At 42.8% G+C, this 23,512-nt stretch overlaps 1 protein-coding gene across 1 annotated transcript in view; it reads left to right on the top strand.

The window, feature by feature from the left end:
* Positions 1-512: 512 nt before the first annotated feature.
* shroom1 (shroom family member 1) overlaps positions 513-23,512 on the top strand; it is a 50,337-nt gene continuing 27,337 nt past the window's right edge. The window contains exons 1-2 of the mRNA XM_080780861.1: positions 513-652; positions 11,313-11,396. The gene's annotated coding sequence lies outside the window, so the exon portion shown is untranslated. The remainder of the gene's footprint in view (positions 653-11,312; positions 11,397-23,512) is intronic.

The following is a 23,512-nucleotide window of genomic DNA, read 5'->3' as shown; positions in this document are numbered from 1 at the left end:
TCAATGTTAATTTTACACTGAGACCCTTATGGGTCCATTTGGTTCCAAACTATCATTTAGCTGGGGACCCCCTGGAACTCCCTCAAGGACCCCTGGGGGTCTCCGGACCCCACTTTGGGAACCACTGACACACTACACTACCACACAGGCACAACATGACAACAAACATACTATGGCACATCCTGACTGTTTGAACGGTATACAATGCTCTTAACACAAGTACAAATGTTATTATATAACCCTAATTTGAATCGCACTGTGGACTTTACTGCATGATGTGGAAAAAGTGCTGAATGAAGTGTTGAGAAGTCCCTAAAAGCAAACAAGTGCAACTCCACCAGCAGCACCATTGGTTCTCCGGTTACCATGGCCCGCCCGCTCCGCAGCTGATTGGTGGACTCTCCAATCTGTTACCTTTCATCCGCTTGTACAGGACCAAGGTAGCTGGCAGGAAAGGGAAAGCGTATTATTGCTTCCAGTAGGCTCCTCCGTGCTTCTAGGATCGCCGGCCGGGTCAACAGACTGCCAATTGAATTCCAAATGTGAAGAAAGAAAGGTATTCGGGTTGAGAGGTCTACACGAGAGACTAAACGGGCGGCGGACTGGACTTTAGAGTTTGTTCTGCAAACAGGAGGGACGCACAATAAAGCAGGTATGTGTGAAGTCTAGTTTGTCAGCAACAGGTGTAATGGTTTCGCTGTGCAGTTTCGGCCACCAACGGTCTGTCTGTCTGCCTGTGGGCAGCGGGCTGGAATGGAAGCGATAATCTTTTTAATTTTACATGAATGGTTCACTTTATGTAAACATTAATGTGGCGTTTCCAAAGGAGGGAAATAATAAGTTTACCCTACCGACGCGTAAGATGCATTGTGGCTCTCTGTGAGGCTACAATATTTATTAATTGATGTAGAATTCCAGCTATTAACAACAATAGGCCTACATACATTCGTGATTGTGAAAGGTATGGCGAGACATTTATTTTTCTCTTAAATCTGTCACGTGTTAATAGCTTGATTTGTTTTGTCTCATTCCCACCAGAGGATTAGCTCATGCATTGTACTATAGAGAAGTACACATAGATCAATTAACGTTAACAGCAAATTATTTGTAATGGTAATTGTTATACAGTAAAAAAAAAAAAGCATTGAATGAATGTTCCTCTACTGTGTTACACACCATGTCTTACACTGTAACGACGTGGTATTGTGTAGTTGTGTACACACAGTCACACAGTGGCTTTAACATACAGTTGTGGATTTTTCCTTACACGTGACATGATGCAATGATGTTGTCCGTTGACATTGTACAAAGAACAGTGTTGCATTTCTGCCTTGTTGTCTCAGATGAACCTGTCACTGAATAATGCACTGTGGGGCCTTTCTGCCTAATGACTTGACGATGTTTTATTTAAAGTGGGAACAAAAGGCCTCCACCATTGCGGCAGCGGGGCTGTTTTGTGGGGTAACCGGACACTGGTGTTTTGTCCAGGGGGCTGAAACTGAAGCACTCATGCGGCATGCTGGTTTAAGATGGTTTTGGAGCATTGCAGGAGCACACTGCCCTTCTCTGTGTGATGTTGAAGCTGCACAGTGAAGCTCAGCAGCGGTGGGCCACTCAGTCCTGTGTGGGGCACTTTGGCTCTCCACTGCACCTCCAGCTCTGACCCAGGCATAGGAGATCATTAGCAAACACACAGAAAACAGACACGGGGTCCGAGGCAGAAGTGGGAGGTAGATGAGAGATATGAGGCACAAACATGCATCCTCCAAAAAAACGCATACACACTCACTCACATAATTTGGGGCGGCTGTGGCTCAGGAGGTAGAGCAGGTCGTCCAATGATCCCTGGGTCGGCGGTTCGAATCCCGGCTCCTCCTGTCCACAACTCCACATGTCAAAGTGTCCTTGGGCAAGACACTGACTGAACCCTACATTGCCTCCAATGAGTTGGTCGGTGTGTGAATGTGGGAAGTGAGGATGCTGGCGTCAACTGTTTGCCGCTTCACCTCCCAAATGTATGAATGAATGAACCATTGTAAAGCACTTTGAGCGCTATAAAAATGCAATTCATTAGGTTAGCAAAGACAAGGTCAGAGACAAATTATGAGCAGTTAACACAGACACCTTATGCATGTGCATGATGACACGTGCACTGCACACAGACAGGAAAGTGAGGGCATGGGGGTGGGATGACATGCAACACAGGTCCTGGGGCGGCAGGAATCGGACCCAGGACAATGCAGATAAACTAGTTGAGCTACACTTGTGCACCCTGTGTGTGTGTGTGTGTGTGTGTGTGTGTGTGTGTGTGGGTACTAGGTAGGTGCATACATGCCATGGTGCAGCCAGAGGCTGAGCTCCATCTGATGTCTTTTTGATGTTCTCCATCAGCTTGAATGCATTTGAGACCTATCTCCACAACATGCATTGATGCATGCACAGTGCACACGCAATCTATCACGCATGCACGGTGCACACACAAAAGGCCATATGCATATTACAGTAATATATGTTGCAGAGATCATAATGCATGTTTGGTGCTGGTGGATTGTCTGGTGGTGTTGTTGGGTTTGTCTGTTCTCTCCCAGAAACAGAGGAGGGGGTATGTAGGAGTTAGTGCAGGCTGTACAGGTAAACTGACCCCGAGTGTTGAAACGTGATCGCTCTCTCGCTTGCTTTCTCCCTCCAAACCTACCTGGAAACTGGAGACTGTATAATAATAGGAGTGTGATGCAGTCCGTGGCCAAATACATATACTTTATCTGTCTTAATGGGTTAAAAATGAGAAGCCACCGATATGTTTGCAAACCCCCGAGTCGAGTCACTCACTGGGATGTCCCAGTGAGTGAATGTCTCGGGTCAGATGAGACTGAGACAAAAATAATGGTGAAGAAAGTAATAGCCTGGAGGTTGAGGCCTAAACATGTTGCCGATACTTACATAGTCCAACAGAAACAGCATTATAACTACTTTACAGGAAGACTACTTTACAGTCACCTTAAGGAAGCCTAACGTTAAACAAAACAGCAACAAGGAAATACTTTTGTTTTCCAGTACATAACATGATGGCTTAGCAGCAGATTGATTGATTGCTTGAAATATTTATTAACAGTTTGTAGAATTACAGTACATTTCAAGCATTATATTCATAACTACTTTACAGGAAGACGTGTCACCTTAAAGAAGCCTCCCGTTAAACAAAACAGCAACAAGGAAATACTGTTGTTTTCCAGTACATAACATGATGCCTTACTGCCATGCATCAGGGTGTGACAGTGACACACTACCCTGATGATGGCAGAGAGGCCCAAACATGATGGTGATACTTACATAGCCCACTAAGTACTTCTTTGGGGGGGGGGGGGGGGGGGGGGGGGGAGCATCGCTATTTTTAGCCATGTCATCATTCATTATAGGTGAATTTGATCTAAAAAAAAATCTATTTTTGTATTTAGTTTTTTTTACATATACATATTTCCCATAGTTCCCAAAAATGCCAGACGCGTTGTGAGCTTATAGATTGCTGTTTTGGTACTAGTGGTGGTAGTAGTAGGATGATGTAAGTTGTTAACTGCAAGAGAAATGCGTGTGGTCTTCAGTTCACATTCACATAACTTCAAAGTCTTCCATTGGCATTGTCAGTCTCAAGAAGGCAAGTAACCCACACAGTGAAGAAGCTAGACTAATTCCAGTTGTTGGAGGAATGGGTTTTTTTGACCCTTCATTTATTTATCTTTTAATGGTCAAATGGACCCCCCCCCCCCAGAAATATAGTTCTGAAAGATTTTCATTGGCTTTATAATAATGATCTGAAGAAACAGCATAAACTATGTCATTGTCCATCACACACTATAGGGTTTCTTCATGGGAATTACAGACCAACAGGTTTCCCTGTGTCAGCATGGCTGACTGGATTCAATCATGAAGTTGTAGACGTAGAGTTAAATACTTATGCCGTACTGTTATGATACAGGTAAATACTTGTCTGTCTGAAGTCCAGCTGTCTGGCTTTTATCAGGCTTTTAATAGATATAGGTTAGTTGATCTTACAGTAGATAAGGCTGCGACAGACAAAGGGACATTATGTCATGCACACATGTATGGAACCGTGTGGAAGGGAACACTGTCTGGTCCTTCTAAAAACAGCAACTCACCGGAGTAAATGGATTCGGAAATACTGACAACTCTTTTAGAGTCCAGGTTGATTCATGCAAAGCTGTGGCCTAAATAATGCCCATCGATCTGGAGCTCCTTGAAATGAAAAAAAGCTGAGAATCTCCGGTGTAATTTAAGTAAAGGACCCTTTGTTCCCTGTGTCATCAGGGACAAATGTTGATAAGAAGGTAAAGACATTGCAGAGCACATGAATGTCAGGCAAAGCTTTCAGCGAGTTTCATAACGTCCTGTAATCACCACCGCCGACTACAGCCCTGGAAAGCAACGATGAATGTTATAGATGAGATCATGGGAGCTTGTTCGGTTAGATGAAACGGATGAGGTAATGGGAGCAGGTTTTAGGCTTTGAAGATGTATTATGTATTATAAGATGAAGTATGTAGGGCAGCAAAGCCATAGCTGAATGGGTAGGGAGGCCACCTGGGAAACACATGGCCCCAAGTTTGATCCACGGCCCCGGCTGGGTGCTGAGGTGTCCATGAGCAAGACACTTAACCCTTAACTGCTCCCCCCTGAGCGCTCAACATGATCCCTGAGCAGCCAATGGCCGGGTGAAGCTGGAATAGTCAATAAATAAGTGTGACTTTGAACTGAAGACAGAATGTGCACCAATTCACAATTACGTTACAATCAATAAATGGGTCAAGACTCAAAGTATGGAATTGAGGTGTTTTCCAGTGGAGGTTAATGAGTATTCCATCAGTGGGAGGGGGGCAGGTACTGTACTCAATTGGATAAGATAGAGATAAATAGATAAATATCCCTGCTGTGCCGTTAAGATAATAGGGACGCTAGTGGCATTACATGTATTCCTTCCTTTAGGTTTGAGTGTAATGAGAGCCAAAGTGAAGGATATGAGGAAAGTGAGTACCCAGACATTGGATGGAGAGAGACTCCGCGGTCCTGACTGACAGGGGGAGGAAGTAGAAAATGAAACGTTCCACAATCCACAGTGCTATGTATGTGTACAGTATCTTGGAAGATGTGAAAGTGGGGATGGACGATTGCTCACGGCATCCACTCTGACATTCCATGCATTGTGGGTCTCTCCTTAGAAAGATAGCGAAGCCACCTACGGTTATCTCAGGAAGCACACGGCCGGGCAGCAGTGAAAAGGCCCTGTGTTTGAGGAGCGCGAGCACGCACGCGCGCATAAGCACGGGTGCATAAGCACGGGCACACACACACACACACACACACACACACACACACACACACACACACACACACACACACAGACAGAGAGAAGCTCTCCAAATCCCTTTCCCCACCTTTAATCTAGTCTCCTCCCTGCGGCAGTGCTGTGTACGGGGCCACAGACAGGACCCCCCCTCCGGACGGCTGCTCCATTGTATCTGAGCTTGGCCATCGGTCAGTGGCTGTTGAGTTATAGTCAGTTCAAGGTGCGTGTGTGTGGATGAGACGGGGGGACGGGGGGACGGGGGGAGTGACAGAAAGGCCTTCTCGGGTCCTATAGGACAGAAGGACAACAACATGGTTAGTTCCCTATCAGAGCCACCATTATGGCTTGTTAATATGAGACCTGGGTGGGGAGGGAAGGGAAGGTGTGTCGAGCATTCTGGTTATCTGTCAGGGCCACACCCACCCCCACACCATTGTATGGGGCCTATAGGTCTGTTCAAATGATACCCCTGGGTCATATGTCATGGCTATGCAGGAGTGTGTGTGTGTGTGTGTGTGTGTGTGTGTGACTGTGACTGTGTGTGTGTGTGTGCGCGTGCTTGAGCGTGTCCAGTGTGTGTTTTCGTGCAATGCCGTGCATACATGTTTGTTTGTCAGTGTTTGTGTCAGCGCACCTTGCACTGGGGATGGTCACAAGTTGTTTAAAAAAAACCATCCTAGATCCTTACCATAATGACGTTGTCATCTTATACAACAACACACAAAACTTTGTTTTATTTTTTATTCTGCCTGAGTAAAACCGGATTTATGCTTTGTCGACAAAGTGTAGTTTATTTTATTTATTTATTTTAAGGTGAAGAAAGAAAGACTCCACGGTTGCCTGTATGTAACATCCCAGCGTGGGGCAGCTAAGCACTCTTCTGCATCAAAGTGGGAATATAAGACCCCCTTTCCTGTAACGCACAAAAACAGAAGAAGAAAAGAACATACATTGTTGATTTTTAAACGGCTGCGGGGACTACAAAGACCCCCCCCTTCCCTCCTTAGTGTTTGGGAGGCTGAGAGAATAACAGGGCCAGAGAGGGTCTTTAGGGCTATATGAGCGTGTACGTACGAGGTATCTCCATCCTCTCTGTGCCAGGCAGCAGCAGGTGTGGTACCGGGCAGTCTAGGGTTTCATGGTCCCTGATGAAAAGGTGTGTGTGAGGCCTTGTCACCGAGACTTTACATGGCGGTAATATTGCTGTCGTATTAGCTTATAAAAGAGGAGGGGAGGCATTTACAGCAGTCTGACATGAGAGAAGAGCAGGAAGTGGAAGCTTGATGTGTGTGCGTGTGCGTGTGTGTGTGTGCGTGTGTGTAGAGCTCCTGATATATCAGTAATATGCTTTGGGTGATAAACCAATTATACGCCATCATTGTAATAATGTTATGAAATATTATAAATATTGCGAGAGGGGTTAATTGCCACAGCATTCACGGAAATGTCCTTCAGGCACTTTTTTATGTATTAAGATTTTAAAGGACTTTTCTAGTCCATGCACCTGGTAAATAATTACTAGGAGAAACTTGAGTAGCGCTCACATTCTCTAAGTTTTATATGTCAAATATTGCCCTTTGATAAGGTGAGGTTTAACAATGGACTGTTCTGTTTATTACATTTTACATCCCTCTGATTATCTTTAAATCATGCTTGGGTGTATTAACAACTTCAAATGAAATTAAACTAGGTAAATAAATACATTGCTTGGGTTTCAAGGAGAAGGATAATTTAGATGTATTATCTCAAAATATATTTATTTGATAACTGCAATAGATTGTTTCTGACCGGTGTTCACTGTTCACTCCACCGTAGGTTTGTCATTGACACACTCTGCATTCTTCGTCCATTGCAAACACCATTCCACACACAGAACACCACATTTGCATCTTGCTCTCCCTCTCTCTCATCACTTCTTTCTAGGTTACAAAGTGCAGGGAGCTGTTTTCTGGTGAAGTCTAATCTCTGTGATTTATTTTTTGAAGTCTATCCTCCTCCTTCTCCCTCTCATTCCAGCCTTGCTTTCTGTCTCCTGCTAATCCCTGCCCTGAGGCAGATAAACCTTTGAGGGATAAAAAAGAAAATCAACAATAACAACAACCAAAAAAAGTAGACATTGTGACTCGCTCCCCTGTTCCCATCTAAATTAACCATGGTGTCAGACTCGACACAATGGGGAGATTACTAATCACTTGACTCCTGAAAGTGGTGATTATTATAACTGTTATAGGTTACCCCATGTGGATTTCAAAAGCCGACTAGCATTTAATCGTAGCCGTAAGAAGTTCGTCTCATTGTCGTTATGCCAAAGCTGGCATTCGCAGGCGATGTTAAAATGAGATACAAATGAGATGATAACCGTGAAGACTGGAGTCTGTAGCCTCCGGGCGTGGGTGGGACTGTAATTATAAAGACACTGGAACTGTCTCTGGAGCCGTATAGTGTGACTTCAACACTCCTTTGTTGGTGTCACCAGGTGAGAGGTTATTTTCCAAAACACTGATCCATTGCCGTTGCCTGGTTGGTGCCACATTTGAGGCAGTTTGCTTCACCCCCTTGAGGTCTGAATGGTGTTGTTCATACGTTCATCATTAGAGTTGTTGGAAAAGCTGCCGATACTGGCTAAAATGCTGTTATCGGTATCCGCGAGTATGCCAGTCTATGCCACGCCAATACCACCTAATATATCACATGATCATATGTCATTTACAGTAAACAATTATTTAGCATTTTGAATTCTTCAGTTGATGTTGCGTGATTGTTTTATACTCTTACTGAACTATTATTCACATTATTATTTGACTTGTAGTCAGTTGTCACAGCCTTATGTTCCACCGGGAATGAACGGGATTAAGTAACTAAGTGATTTGGGATGAAATATTGTGATATGGCATAAGTGTCCTGGTTTTAAAAGCTGTTCTAGCTGTTTTGTTATTTGCCTTTACTCACTTAGTTGTAGTCATAACTGATAATAATTTGTCAAAAATCTCATTATGTAAATATATAACAGTATTCACATCAAGCTATAATTTGGTAAATAATTCAGATATTCGATTTAGTCTATATTGCCTAGCCGTAACCTTAAAGGACAACTTCAGCCATTTTCAACCTAACCTCATGTAGGTTCTCTGTAATGCTCATGATAAAATGGTGCCATTATTTTCTCTTTGTGGTCTGTGTCTCATAGGATGGCCGTGGGCACGTCAGAAACCAGCCTACCAGTGACATCATCGTATGGAGGTTTTTATTTTTCTAACTAGATTTATTCTTTTATATTCAAGATTTGTCTAAACGGCACGCAAGAACAATGTTTCTATTAGCTTGAATTCCCCATCGATGATGTCATATCACACTGGTAGTTGTCCACAGCCCTCCACTGAGACACAAATATATATAATCGTGCCATTTTATATAATGAGCATTCGTGAGGACCAATTATATGAAGATAAGTCGTCCTTTATACATAGCTACTATAAGGTAATACTGCCTGATAATTCTAGTCTGTAGGTATATCTGTACATTAAGCTGCTTCATTCTGAAGAAAATCAAACATTACATAGTGTCCTTCCTACTTAAAGGGAATTGTACAGTGTTAAAGGGGCGGGCGGCAGTGGCTCAGGGGTAGAGTGGCCGATTGGGATCCAGGATCAAACGTTCGATCCCGGGCTCCGCAGAGTAGACGAAGTGTCCACGTTGCTCCCGATGAGCAGGTTGGTGCCTTGCATGGTTTTCCCCACCATATTATCGGTGTATGAATGGGTGTTCTATTTAAAGCGCCTTGGATAAATGTTCTATATATGCACCATTTACCATTTATCAATTTACCATTTATTTAACTATCAATTAAGAGGTGAAAATAGTACGTTATTGATCCTGCATTTTTAAATTTAAAAGGTGATTTTACGATTGTGGAAAAGGTCTAGTCTGTAGTCTAGTCTGTCAGGCAGTTTTGCTGGAGGAGGAGAGCATATTTACTCTGTTCACCCTGTTATTATTGGACTAGATTTAAACCCTTGTTTGTAGTTCCTATGCACGGTTCTGTGGCAATACTGACTCACTCACTCACAACACTGGGTCAAGGGTCATCCAGTGTAATGACCTATCTTCTTGGTAGATATATTGGTCAGAATTTGCTAATGTTTACTACTGCACATTTTAAAAGTGTGTTATTCCAATATTTGGTTAGCCAATCGTGCCCAAAATGTCTCAAGGAATGCACATGGTTATACTTGGTGTTTACTTTTCATCTACTCTGACTTTGACAACTGTGTTGCACTCCAGACAGTTTTTAAGTTGTTTTTATTTCATTCAGTATTTAGATATCATCCTATACAAACTCATTGTAACTTCAAACTTAACAAAATGTATTGAAAACACACATCCTTCTGGTTCTGCTGACTGATATTGTTTTTATACGTGAGGAGTAGCTGTGTTCTTTCAATACTTTGAAAGAACACACATACTTTGAAGCTCAACTGGTGACCTCAAACTTGTTTTAAGTAGCCGTGGTAGTGGTTCCTTTGTGACAGTTAAACCTGTTGTTTGTAGGAAAGAGTTTAGGTTGGTTAGATTTGATTGAATGCAGACTCTTGTCTGGATGTTCTGATTGAGCATGATTGAATGTCTTTGTTTAACATTTTGAATCTTTTGGAAGATGTGACTGACAACAATGTTAATATGAATGAATATCCAGCTGTTGGACTGACAGCATTTGTAAAGGAAACCATATTCATCCATCGGCTGCTCAGATTGCTGAACTCCCTCCAGATGTCCTTCCTTATTACCCTTAGTTACACTAAGACCATGCCTAAACCTACATACTGGTGGTACTGGTATCTAACCTTTACAAAACCAGCTGTAAGCTATGGTCATTTAACTCATAGCATAGAACAGCAGAGGGTCTGACAGTTGAATATCTAATGTTCATACTATTAGCAGATCTTCCATTGACCCCCAAAATATCCCTGGTTCTTTGGCACTTCTATGAGTCTGAGAACCACTTGTACATGATATAAATATAAATGTAATACTAAACAAAAGGCCAGAGTTGAACGATGACCTGGGAATCAATGGAGACATATGACTGCATGTGAACCAGCCTCATGTGAAACCATGCTAACTATGCAAGCAAATATCTCCGGGAATTAAGGTTAATAGGAATTTCCCTAGTGTTTAATTCTGTAAGGAATTCACTGCAAAGTCCACCCACGGATAGAATCGCAGGTGATTTCCCTCTGAAAGAAAGTCAGACCATACAACACGCTATTTTGTAACCATTATTCTATGTCCAGCAGGAATGAGTGGGAGGAGGACCAGGGAGAGAAGAAAAGGGTAATTTGTTCCTGGCATAAGGAATAAATTACTCTCAGATGCTTATACCATCACGGAGTATAGAAGGCAAGGCAGGATTCAGAATCTAGGTCATGTACAATGTGAGCCCCACACGGCCTCGCTATCTTATCACCGTCTTTCCAGTGGTCACTTCAGTGGAGAGTGAATGCAGCGGGTGTCGGTGTACAGTAAACGTCTTTCAGAGACGATCGTTTGCTAGCACAGCGGCGGCCATCTTGGGGTCGACGGGGAGAGGTAGAAGTGGACCGTATATTGTGTCCACCAACCGTCTCTCTCTCTGTGTGTGTGTTTTGCAATGCAAATCTGGCACAACCCCAGGACGCTGTTTCCTGTCTCGGGGACAGGGTCCTTGTCGCTGCAGTTCACAGGCCAGCGTATCGGGTATCGCAGCGCTCCTTTTGTCGTCGCTGTTGTGAAGGCTTCATATCAGGTATAACAGACGCGATTATTGTCATTCTGTGGACATCCTCTAGGCCCCTTTCATCATGCCATATTAGTGGATAATGGTGACCTACTTTCCTCTCGTGGATTTATTTTTTAAGGTCTCACGTGTCTCATTTTTTCTCTCTCTCTTTCTCTCTCTTTTCTCCCTGACCACCAGACATGATGTCACGCGTATGGCCAGAGAGCAACAGGTGCTGTATGCCTGAATGAGCACCTCTGTCATCCATTCACTTCCTCAGAGGTCAGTAACTCTGTAGAATGTACAGTATGCGCGTACGTACGTGTGTGTGTGTGTGTGTGTGTGTGTGTGTGTGTGTGTGTGTGTGTGTGTGTGTGTGTGTGTGTGTGTGTGTGTGTGTGTGTGTGTGTGTGTGTGTGTGTGTGTCTAACTCCGTCCAATATGAGGTAATATAGAGGTGTGTTCACCTCAGACGTGAGCCAGAGAGGAGATCTGTCAGTCAATGGGTGATATCGGTGATAATGATCTCAGGGGAGTGTGCATGCCACGTACACACATTTATACCTTTGTGACTCAGTACTGTTCTCCACAGCTCGGCTGAAGGCATATAATGATGATGTACAGACGGTCAAATTCGGCTGCTGAGGGAGTATTTGCTTTCTTGACTGCAGAAAAGCGATCTTTGCTTTATTGGGACAGTTGTTTGACAGGGTTTAACTATGTTGCCAGAGTGTCCGTTTTCTCCCATTTCTGAAGTTTCCACGTGTGAATTCCTCCACATTTTAAATCGGTTCCATACGATTGCAAGTTAAAGGCCGAGCAATTTGATGGCATGGCAGAATGCCAACCCATCAACACAGTGTTTGGCCGTATATGTCTGTCACCACACCATGCCGATACACAGCCAGCCTGTAGCTTATAGTGTAGTGTGGTTTTTCCACTGAATGCATATCGTTGCATTAGATAGATCAACCTTTTTTGATCCCTCTGGATAAATTCAGTCGCCACATTGATATGTGTGTGCTTTGTGTCAGCTTTGTTCACAAACTGCACAGGAACTAACATTTCTGTGTTATTATTGCATCGAGGAGAGTGAGCAGGAGAGACATTGATGGAGAGGGGTCGCAGAGAGTGGGTGTGAGACAGAAAAGACACACTGAGAGAAGGATTTGTGTGTGTGTGTGTGTGTGTGTGTGTGTGTGTGTGTGTGTGTGTTTATGTTGAAATGGTGTGACTGGTGTCAACTCATTCCACAGACGTTGAGTTATGCTTTAGCCAATACATTCCATACTCCAAATACATGTGCCCCCTATTGTGAAATGGCTTAAAAGGTTGTTTTTTTTACAATAACTATGACATGCCAAAAAATAGGGCATGTCAATTCACAATAATCTTATGAATTGAATTTGAATTTAAATTCATTTTGATTCAAAATGTTCAAATTACCCCCAGATGGTGCCCCCTGGGGCATGTGGCCCCCCTGGCCCCCAGTTTGAAAACCTATGGTCTGATCTATCCATCGACTGATAGAGTGCCGAATGAGTTGACGAGAGATGGAGGCAAACCCACTCATAATTGCCTTGGTTTGAGTGTCTCAAAGCGAGCAGGAGAGTGTGTTGATGGGTAAAGACTGAGCATTCCGTGTGGATTTGAGGTTTCTGTGTCTGTCACATGAAGGGACCATTGTGTGGTATTATATAGCTGTACACCACAAGGCTATAACCGTAGCCCTTACTACAATGACATCTGTTTTGGAGTAACCTGAGAGACAATTGACCATATTCACACGGCGGCCATTTTACTCTTAGGTCATACTTAAGCCCCCCCCAAGGGCTAGTGGAAATAAACCTGTGTCACGGAGTGCAACAGGTAAATGAATGCATTCAGGTTCCGTGTCTTCCTGTGTGACGTCAAATCACACATTGGCAGGTCAACTTCACTTGGCACGTCTTTGCTGGAATATTTTACCAAACTATGTGATAGAAACAAAACAATGTTGCGCAATCAAGGATCGAATGTCGAATACAAATAATGCCGTTCAATTGGCATAACTGACATTTTAATAATTGTGCCAGATCACTTACATTCTCAAATTTGGTCACCTATTGGTCCCTTACTTTGAGAGCCACGTTAACACAGTTGTTCTGACATGTTTTTATCACATGGAGGAATATCTTCAGCATCAGATCAATTTTGAGTTATAAAGACATGAAATCATCTTACATTATTTTCATTTCTTCATTTTAACATGCTCCACATTGTGCACAACACAGCCGCTAGACTTAACTATAACCAGCAGAAGATAACATATTTCCATACTCTGGTTGCCTGTCTGCTTTAGGGGTGAAATTAAGAACACATTCATTCATTTCAAGTTTATATTCCAATTCCAATTTTGTCTGCTGCTGTTTTTGGTTCATTACTCCCAATTAACCTTGTTTTATTTCTGCCTAAAGACCTGGCTGAGACGGCCTGTTGTTGAGCAAACAGTCTATACATCAATTATTACTGTGGGAATATAGAGCTATTTAACACTTATTTCCTGGGGACGAATTTCCCTGTGCGGTTCAATAAAGTGTAACTTAACTTATATACGTAAACTCCTGGACAGGAAAGGACCCTGTGACATGTGGTTTGTGTTTGGTCTGAATGTAACCCTTCTGCAACCCTGTCTACTTATCAGAAGTGTGTGTGTGTGTGTGTGTGTGTGTGTGTGTGTGTGTGTGTGTGTGTGTGTGTGTGTGTGTGTGTGTGTGTGTGTGTGTGTGTGTGTGTGTGTGTGTGTGTGTGTGTGTGTGTGTGTGTGTGTGTGTGTGTGTGTGTGTGTGTGTGTGTGTGTGTGTGTGTGTGTGTGTGTGTGTGTGTGTGTGCGCGCGCGCACGCGCATGCGTCTGTTTCCAACCATAGCACTATACTGTATGTACCAGTGCATGTTTGCATAATGCCTATACATTTAGTTTGTTCAGGCAATACATAATCAGTGACATCCCGCTGCAGATAAATAGATAACTGATATTTGAATAGTTGCTTCTACAAAATCAATTCAAATGTGTGTGAAGTAACTAATATTTTAAGACATTTTGTTTAATTTGTTTCTATAACCAAACCAACCAAGTTGGTAGACGTAAGGACTCATTTTGCACACTTCTCCCCAATTCCCTGGAATCAGGGCACTTACAAGTGGTTTAAGTGTGATATGTTTTTGTTTCCGACCAGGATACTCATTTTATAAATGGTAAAACAAATGGTGCATTAAAGAGTGCCTTTATCCAAGGCGCTTTACATAGATTGTACATTACATTAACCCATTAACCCATTAACCCATTAACCCAAATATTCATACACTAATGGCGGAGGAAACAATGCAAGGCACCAAGCTGCTCATCGAGAGTAATTAGGGATTCAGCTTCTTGCTCAAGGACACTTCGACACTGACTCTGGGGGAGCCCGGGATCTAACTGGTTCCCAAGCGGCTGCTAATCTAATTTTATCCAATCATTGATTGATTGATTGATTGAAATATTTATTAACAGTTTGCAGAATTACAGTACATTTCAAGCACAAACTCAATACAAAGACTGTTAACTGTGAGTGGACGACCCAATTAAGCATTACACTTGTTTACAAAAGAGGGTCCACCTTGAGAGAGAACTCAAGGTGAACTATTTTGATGCCGATACTTTGGTACTTTTACTCAAGTACATTTTCAATTCCATAGTTTTACTTGTAACAGAGTAGTTCTAAATTGCAGTATTGGTACTTTTACTTAAGTAAAACAATTGAGTACTTTTCCCACCACTGTGTGCCTATCCGTTGGCCAGGTATAGTAGTGACTCATCACAACCAAAATGGCGCACCCACCGAATTTGCATACCAAAGGTGCGTGGTTTGCAAGCCCTATTGATGGAAAATCAGTCAACAGACGATTAGAATTGTCAGCGATATATGTATGCATTTAGCAAACGGCAGTCACATGTAGTAAAACCAAATGAGTCATCATTTTGTTTAAACACAATAAAGTACAAATGATGCACTCCTTGTTATTGTAGACGGCCGGCTATTGAGCTGTTACGTTCCAGATGTTGATTAAATTAAATGGAGCTATTTAACACAAAATAAAACTTACACCCTCATACTTGCAGACCTACCGGTACGTAACTTTTAATTATATAATTATTTCCAGGAACACAATTTCAGTGTTAAATAACTGATTTATGAATAATCTGTGACTTGGGGATAACATTTGAGTGATTTAACCATTTCTTTTTAACCACTTTCATTCAACCTGGCATCCCTATTTTGGGCATGGCATTATAGGCTAAATTGATTTAAAAATAAATCTATATTTTGAAAATAGTAGATCTACAAGCTCACAACACAATTCTCAATATTTTCACAAAAGATGATAAAACTGTGATTCTTTTGAACATGTAGTGGTTAAGTGGATATTTGTCAGGGGACTAGTACGACGTGTACAGAGAGCTGTTTGCGTTACCTCAGCTAACTTTGCTTATCATGCACATTCCTATCCTTGTCTCACTGCCAATCACCTAAAGCTATGTAACTGTCCATGATAAGGGGACAAGGGGACAGAGTGCCCCGCTTGGCACATGATGCACTGTCAGGTGTGTAACCTCAAGAGTCATACGGCCACTTGGCACGCGCTTCTTTTATTGGCTATCGGTGTACTGTCCTCCATATTCTCACTAGGAACAAACAGGTCACAGACAGGCATGCTCTCAAGGGTGTTCTCTCGTTTTCATGGAAAACTTCTCGTTGTGTAAAGACGAGAGAGGCTGAAACTACTTCGCCGTGTATTGTTCCTGACTCCTGTCCAGGATGTCGCCTTCCTTTTCCTGGAGAAGGTTACGCTAGAGAGGGAGAGCGTGTAATTATTATGCTGAATGTCGTAATAGAGCGGCTGAGATAATTAAATGGAACTAATATGGCTGATTATACAACAGGTCGTTTTCCCACAGCACCTTGCGATTGACCAAGAGGCATTCGGAGACATGCCAATAAGCACAATACACCAGAACGGGTGAATCACGGGTCAAAGTATCACTTTGTGATGCGTTGTGGAACGGACCAGCTGGCATTTAGCCAATAAGGAACTAGCCAATAAGGAACTATTTTGGATTGCGGAGGGCTGAATGCAAAGATGTCACTTCTTCTGTGTCCTATTACTTAACCAGTTGATCCCTAGTGGCATCCCTATTCTGAATCTGGGGCTAACATTTGGGGAAAATAGCAGATGTGAGCTCGTAGATTTTCACTTGGAAGTCCGCCTGGGCCGTATAGATTTCCCTTTTATTGTCACCCGGCGCTGACTACAAAGAATTCCTTCTCACCATCTTGGTAGTGGTTGTGGTCCCACAACAGATTTATTGGTTGGAATGCCCGGTGGGACCTGTCAATCAAGAAGTCCATCCATACTATGAGAACCCCCTCTAAAACGAGATGACGCATCTCAAGGTGCTATCCTATAAATTAAATTAAATTTCAATATATATATGTGCATAAGATGTCTTTGAGCAGTTTATACATTTAGGGCGGGAGAGGATCAAACAAACAGTAATTGTTTTGGAAATTTGTTTTGTGGCTTGTTTTAGTTATATTGAGTGCAGAATGCAGATAAGTGTTTTTTTTATTTCTTTATTTGAATTAACAGCCGAGACACACAGCAAAGGTTGTCGGGATCTGGACTCGAACCCGTGACACACAGTCAGGCTGCCTTACCAGCCTAGGTGCCTGGACCGCTCGGCCAGGCACTTTTCTTCTGGGGGGTTCCTGCATGGCACAAAACATTTTCAAATGGGGTCTAATTCACATCATTGGGGGTCCTTGGCACGAAAACGTTTTGAGAACTGCTGCTTCAGAAGGCATTAGTAGAATCGGCCTCAGGCCTTTATCGAATCAGGAGAGAGAACAAACCCCAGGTGGGTTAAGTGCTCAGCATTCCATAATGTAACAATTAGTTACAATAAGTTGATGACGTCTCTTCAGGTTTCATGCAAAGCTTATTACAAGTCTAATAGTCAGTGTGTAATGGCGGCAAGTGGGACAAAAGAACAATGTCATGTTGTTATATACAGTACGTAGTCTCTTTTTGCCACAGCACTTTGTGTAAGTTGTGTGATAAGTCCTTTAGCAGTCAGTTTGCCCTGCATTTAGATGGCATTACTTGGCTTAATCTTTAATACATTACATAAATACCCCAGTTCAATAACATCTTGTAACGTGCATGCATAGACTTAGTGGCTTGCTAATGCACAGGCCAGCGGCTTTATTGTTCCATAATCTATTCTACACAATTTACTTTACAACCGTTTAGTTCATCAAGGTTTTTTTCTCCAGACATTTTATGAAAATATACATGAACCGTTTATTAATATCTCCCCCGTCCCCTTCCCCCCCTTACTGTACATGTTTGCTTTCACTTTTTACCTCCTTACATGATTTCCTGTTTTTTTATATAGAAGTGTATATTTGTACGTCTCTAAATGTTCTGATGAATCGAAAAAATGGTGGACCCTGTTGTTGTAAACAAGTGTAATGCTTTATCAGTGTGTCGTCCACAGTAACAGTCTTTGTATTGAGTTGTGCTTTCATGTGAAATTCTGCAAACTGTTAATAAATACAATCAATCAATCAATATTTTAAGGATTTTTAAGACCTTTTTAATACCTTGGAGAAAAAAGGTAATCAACAATAAAAACTGGTCAGTCAACCAAATTGTCAAACAGTATAAGAAAGAGGAAAAAGAATAGCTTATCTGCTATTTTCGCAATATGTATCTGTGGAACCGAGTCAAACAAAACTGAATGCCTCAACTCAACTGCCTACATTCCAAGTGATTATCAGGGTGGGGGGTCCCCAGTTCTTCAAATATGATTATTTTGGAGGGTCGCGGCCTGAAAAGGGCACTGAGTTAAATGATAAAGTCCCGTCATAATGAGAGCTTAACTGCTGTGTCTGGACGTATGTCAGTGATGCAGTGTAACAAGTCCTTTGTTGGAGAGGCCATGTCCTCTCTGAGAACCTTCCCAGAACACCCTTCTTCTGCAGGGGAAGACGGGCCATGTCCTGGTTAACACAATGGGTGGCTCTGGGGCCACCGCGGGTAAAGTACTTCATGTGTTATGGCCGGACCACACTGGATTATGTAACTAGAGGGCACATATACTGCTGGCATGGAGTCAGTCAGTCAGCTGATATATGGACTGCCCTTGTCTTCACTAGTATCTATCCACGCTTTATTTGTCAGCATGCCATATTTTGTTAAAATGTTTTTTGTGGCTCAGCGGTCCAGGCACCTTGGCTGGCAATCCAGTCTGGCAGTGTGCCGCGGGTTCGACTCCCGATCCCGACGGCCTTTACTGCATGTCATCTCCCCCATCTCTCTCCCCATTTCCTGTCCCTCCATAAAAAATATAAAATAAAGGGCTTTCCTGGTGGGGTGTTTACATACATGGCTCTCTTGCTTCTTTCAAAATATAATATAACATATTTATAATTATCGGTTAAATGTATTAAGTTATGGTGCAATTTCTGTGCCAAGTATTATATTACGTTAACGTTACTTTCACAAATGGGCAAATTCAAGTTGGTGTAAAGTGATATGTTCTTTTTGTGGGGGAGAAAGAAAAGGCTTTTGTTAATATCTTTAGCAGTGATATAATCGGAGGCATAACCACAGCAATGATAGTAATCATTGCTTGTTGTATATTGTGTTTGTTCAGTATCAGGGGCTTCCCTGTCTCTCCAGCACCTTTAATTTAACAGAAAATACATTTCAGATAAGGATACCAATTTTATCCTATCAGGAGAGAGAACCCTCAAAGATAATTTATCACCTTCAATTTCTTTGCAGTTCCAATTTTGTCTGCTCTTTTTTTGTTTTTTGTTCGATCTGATTTCTCTCTCCTGACTGGATGAAATTGGTATCTCGAAAATGTCAGTGTCACGACGAAACAGCAAACTATTCAGAATCTTTAACTCTGTCAGTGCAGACCAGCATAAACCAAACAAGAGTCTCGATAGCAAACTTGTGACAGTTTGCAGTGTCATTATGCGAGTTACATGATATGTAGTAACTCAATATAACCAATGTGTAAATTTAATGGGAAGATTGCTGTGAAACTTCTGTAGAAGGAAACTTGATTTGGGTAACCCCATGACCTCACAAACACATCTCAAGATGTGCCGGCTTAGATTGCTATTAAACTTCTCCATCTAACGCTTTGGTCGCAAACACGATATCACAAAAACAACTACCGGTACCTGGAGGGTAAGGAGCAGCCCAACTTCTAGTCTAGAGGCTGCTAAGTTGTGTAGACTCTTGGTCTTGTCAGAAGTTGAGTCAGGGAGACCTATGTCGACCCAGTCCACCTTTCTTGAATAAGAAGTAGGTTAAATGGTTGTTTGTTTCCTGCTTCTTGTTTTTGCTCTGTTATGTTTGTCCTCGCCATCATCCTGTCATAGAGTGATCTCTTCTTTCACACATTCCATGGCCTTTCTCCATTCTCTCCTTTCATTACATTCCTCAGCCTGGCCATCTTTTGTCAGCGTGGCGCCTCTAGTTGTGTCACACATGCATACTTTTGTAGTCATATTGTCACGCTGTCATGTTTTTTTGTTTTGTTTTGTTTCTCCAGTGTGCAGAATGTAGCTCAGGAGGGATCCTTTGCACATTTGGGCTGTGTCCTCCTTGACTTCTCAGTTGACTAATAGTACCAGGGATTTTCCAACCAATCGATTAGTTGATTTAATCAACTGAAAATGTATTTTGAAAATGCAGTGTAAAAATACATTCTTCTATTTAATTGTTCATTTCCACAGCTCACATTTCCAATGATTTAAAAAAAAAAACGTTTTAATTTGATCGACTAATCTGTCAAAGTGTGCAGTGCACCATACAATCATGCAGAAAATAGACTTTTCAGGATTGTGGGGTTGCGCACTGAAGTGACTGAACATTGTAATACTTAATTGAAAGTTATACGACAGGCATAATAAAAGGGTTACATCCAGCGTTTACAAGAGATTCAGAATGGAAAAAAGCATGAACAAAGACTAATCAATTAACAAATTATTGGCCTACTAAAACCAACCGATTAATCAATTATTCGACTATGAGAGAACAGCTCTAAGTGCATATCCCATAGCCTGAGTTATACATGCTTGTGCCTTAAGTTGTGTCGCACAACAAAGTATGAGTGTGACTATTATGAGTATGAACCCTCACAGGCAGCCATATATATGCCTGATAGTCTTTTCCCCCAGTCCTGCTGGCTCCCAGTTCTTCAGTGAATTAGCATCTGTTAGTTTGTGCGTGTTTGTCTCTGGTCATTTTTATGTGTGGTGGGGAAAAATCAGTTGAAAAAATATTGCAATTTCTCTAGGTCAGGTGATCTCTCTCTCTCTCTCTCTCTCTCTCTCTCTCTCAGTCTCAGTGTGTTACACGGAATCAGTAGACAGAAGATGATTTATTACTACTACTACTTTTGTTTTCAAATGCAGATAATGTGCAGCTAAACAAATTCACCTACTTCGATAGCCTAAAAATAAACACGATTTCTGAGGTGTGTGTGTGTGTGTGTGTGCGCGCACACACTTTCCTGTGCAACCTTATACACTTGCACCGTCACACGTGCGTGTGCGCACACTAACACACACCACAAACTGCCACCGCCTGAAGCCTAGTTCTATTCTTGCAAGGAGGAATTCCAACAATATACTAGATATATCTACTTTGACCCACCATTCCAAGATCCTATCGTAAGCTCTCACGATGCCCCCGGCCCCCTAGGGGCTGAGGGTCCTTAATACAAAAGTAATTGTCTTCTGAGAACACACTTATAAGTAGTTCATCGTGTGGAGATTCTGCAGAAGCCTGTGTTCTTTTAGAAACGCTGTGTGCTGTTGTATACAGGATACGATGCACTTCCTGGTTAATGGTTGACCAACGAGGATGCTGAATGCTTAACCAATAACCTGTGCTTTTCATACTGTAGAATGAGTCAAATAGACTCCCGCTTGACCTGCGTGTTCTTATTTTACGGTTACATATCAACTGGCAAAGTAGGCATTAATGGCCCGCATGTCAGTGACCCGAATCTCATCATATGTAACCCGGTTTTAATCTTCGTCGTACGATGGTATCGCTGTGAAATCGCAAATCTACAAGCTCACAACACATCATATTGCACATTTTCACCTAGAATGACATGCCCCAAATATAGACGCATATGGATGCATTAAGCTCGGGCTTAATGTGGCTAAATATCAACTGCAAAGTAGGCCCTAATGGCTCTCACGGCTAACCCACATCTCTTCACATTTAATCCAATTCTGACTGAGTATTTGAACTTTGTGCAGTTATGCGTTCCGGACCCCCTCCCTTGCTGCATTGTCAGACAGCCCAAATCAAACCCACCAAAAACAAGGTATTCAAGGTCACGTCAGTTACAATTTGAGCAAGTCAAACTAACACGGCTGGGAATAATCGTCGGACACTGTGCCAGCCAGGCAGGCGCAGGGAAAGCATTCTACATTTAAAAAGCACCTACATTTAAACACCAAACTGAATCGAAAAATAATATATGTTCAGGCTAGTCGGGTCCACTCAGGTGTGGCATGCAGAGCTTGTTAGAGCGTGACAGCATGTCTTGGTCACCTAAGAGATTGTGGACACTGGACACTCACCCAGCAACGCACACACACGCACGCACGCACACACGCACACATGCACAGAGGCATTGTAAATGGTGGTATTAAAACTGCGCGACATGGCAACAGAGTTTCCTCATTCCATCCACTGGACGCTTGTCTCTGTCAGTCCCAGAAACACTCCAACCCCTTCCACCTTTTCAAAAACAGCTTCCTCCTTGCCTGTGTGTTTGATCAGGGACAATGGCGCTGATGTCATTTGGACCAGTGGGAGCTGGTTTGGAGCGAGTCCAGAGGTGAAGTCACATTCCCAAGTGCTGTAAGTGTGTGATCCGTCCTTGTCATGCCTCTTTCCTTCACCTTTCTGCAACCCACTAGGGCTCTCTCACCATCATCACCTTTTACTTTTACTTTTTACATTTTACAAATAAGAGCAATTTCATTGATTATTATAAAAATAATAATAATAATTTGCATTGAATTTTGGAACATATAAATAAAAAATATATCTTTCTTTTAGGCTTTGTAAGCAAAGGACAGCACATGACAATTATGAGAATTATGCAAAAATAATTATAATAATCGTGAAAAACTTAAAAACACTATTAATATTAAATATCCATTCATAGCCTTATCCAGTGAGGTCAGAGACGACCCTAAAACTGATGCTTTGCTGAGTCTCTTCCCCCGACACCCATTTATTTTGATGGGTGGTGGACGTTCGTGTTCATCTCTGCTTTAGTTCAGTGTGAGAAATATGAAATGGATTCTGACACTTGGACGTTCATCCATCGTCGCTCAAGAGAGAAGAGTTCTACAGAGTGCTTTAAAGGTCAGGATTCATCACATCGCGGCGGCATGATGAGCTCTGCTGAGCAAAACCTACCTGGCAAAACCTGGCAGCGCTCGCCTCAAACACGCTCGGATGTGTGTTCCTGTGCCGAACGGTTTGCGGAGCGGTCTTGATATCGGAAGGTCGCTAGTTCGTATCCCCGGACCGGCACGTTAAAATTACCACCGTTGAAGTGCCCTTGAGCAAGGCATTGGACCCCTACCATGAAATGTTCTATGAGCAGGGCCTGACTGTGAACAAGTTCTTGAGCTTAGTCCAGTTACCCTGGGTAAACATGGTAACTTTACTTTTACTTTGAGCAATAAGGCGGAGGAGAGGATATCCCTCCTGAGGCTCATGGTGGAACCTCAAGGCGGAGGAGAGGATATCCCTCCTGAGGCTCATGGTGGAACCTCAAGGCGGAGGAGAGGATATCCCTCCTGAGGCTCATGGTGGAACCTCAAGGCGGAGGAGAGGATATCCCTCCTGAGGCTCATGGTGGAACCTCAAGGCGGAGGAGAGGATATCCCTCCTGAGGCTCATGGTGGAACCTCAAGGCGGAGGAGAGGATATCCCTCCTGAGGCTCATGGTGGAACCTCAAGGCGGAGGAGAGGATATCCCTCCTGAGGCTCATGGTGGAACCTCAAGGCGGGGGAGAGGATATCCCTCCTGAGGCTCATGGTGGAACCTCAAGGCGGAGGAGAGGATACCCCTCCTGAGGCTCATGGTGGAACCTCAAGGCGGAGGAGAGGATATCCCTCCTGAGGCTCATGGTGGAACCTCAAGGCGGAGGAGAGGATACCCCTCCTGAGGCTCATGGTGGAACCTCAAGGCGGAGGAGAGGATACCCCTCCTGAGGCTCATGGTGGAACCTCAAGGCGGAGGAGAGGATAC

This window comes from Protomyctophum bolini (assembly GCF_963924005.1).
Source record: "Protomyctophum bolini genome assembly, chromosome: 13".
NCBI classification, from domain to species: Eukaryota; Metazoa; Chordata; class Actinopteri; order Myctophiformes; family Myctophidae; genus Protomyctophum; species Protomyctophum bolini.
This window is presented reverse-complemented; position numbering and strand designations above follow the sequence as displayed.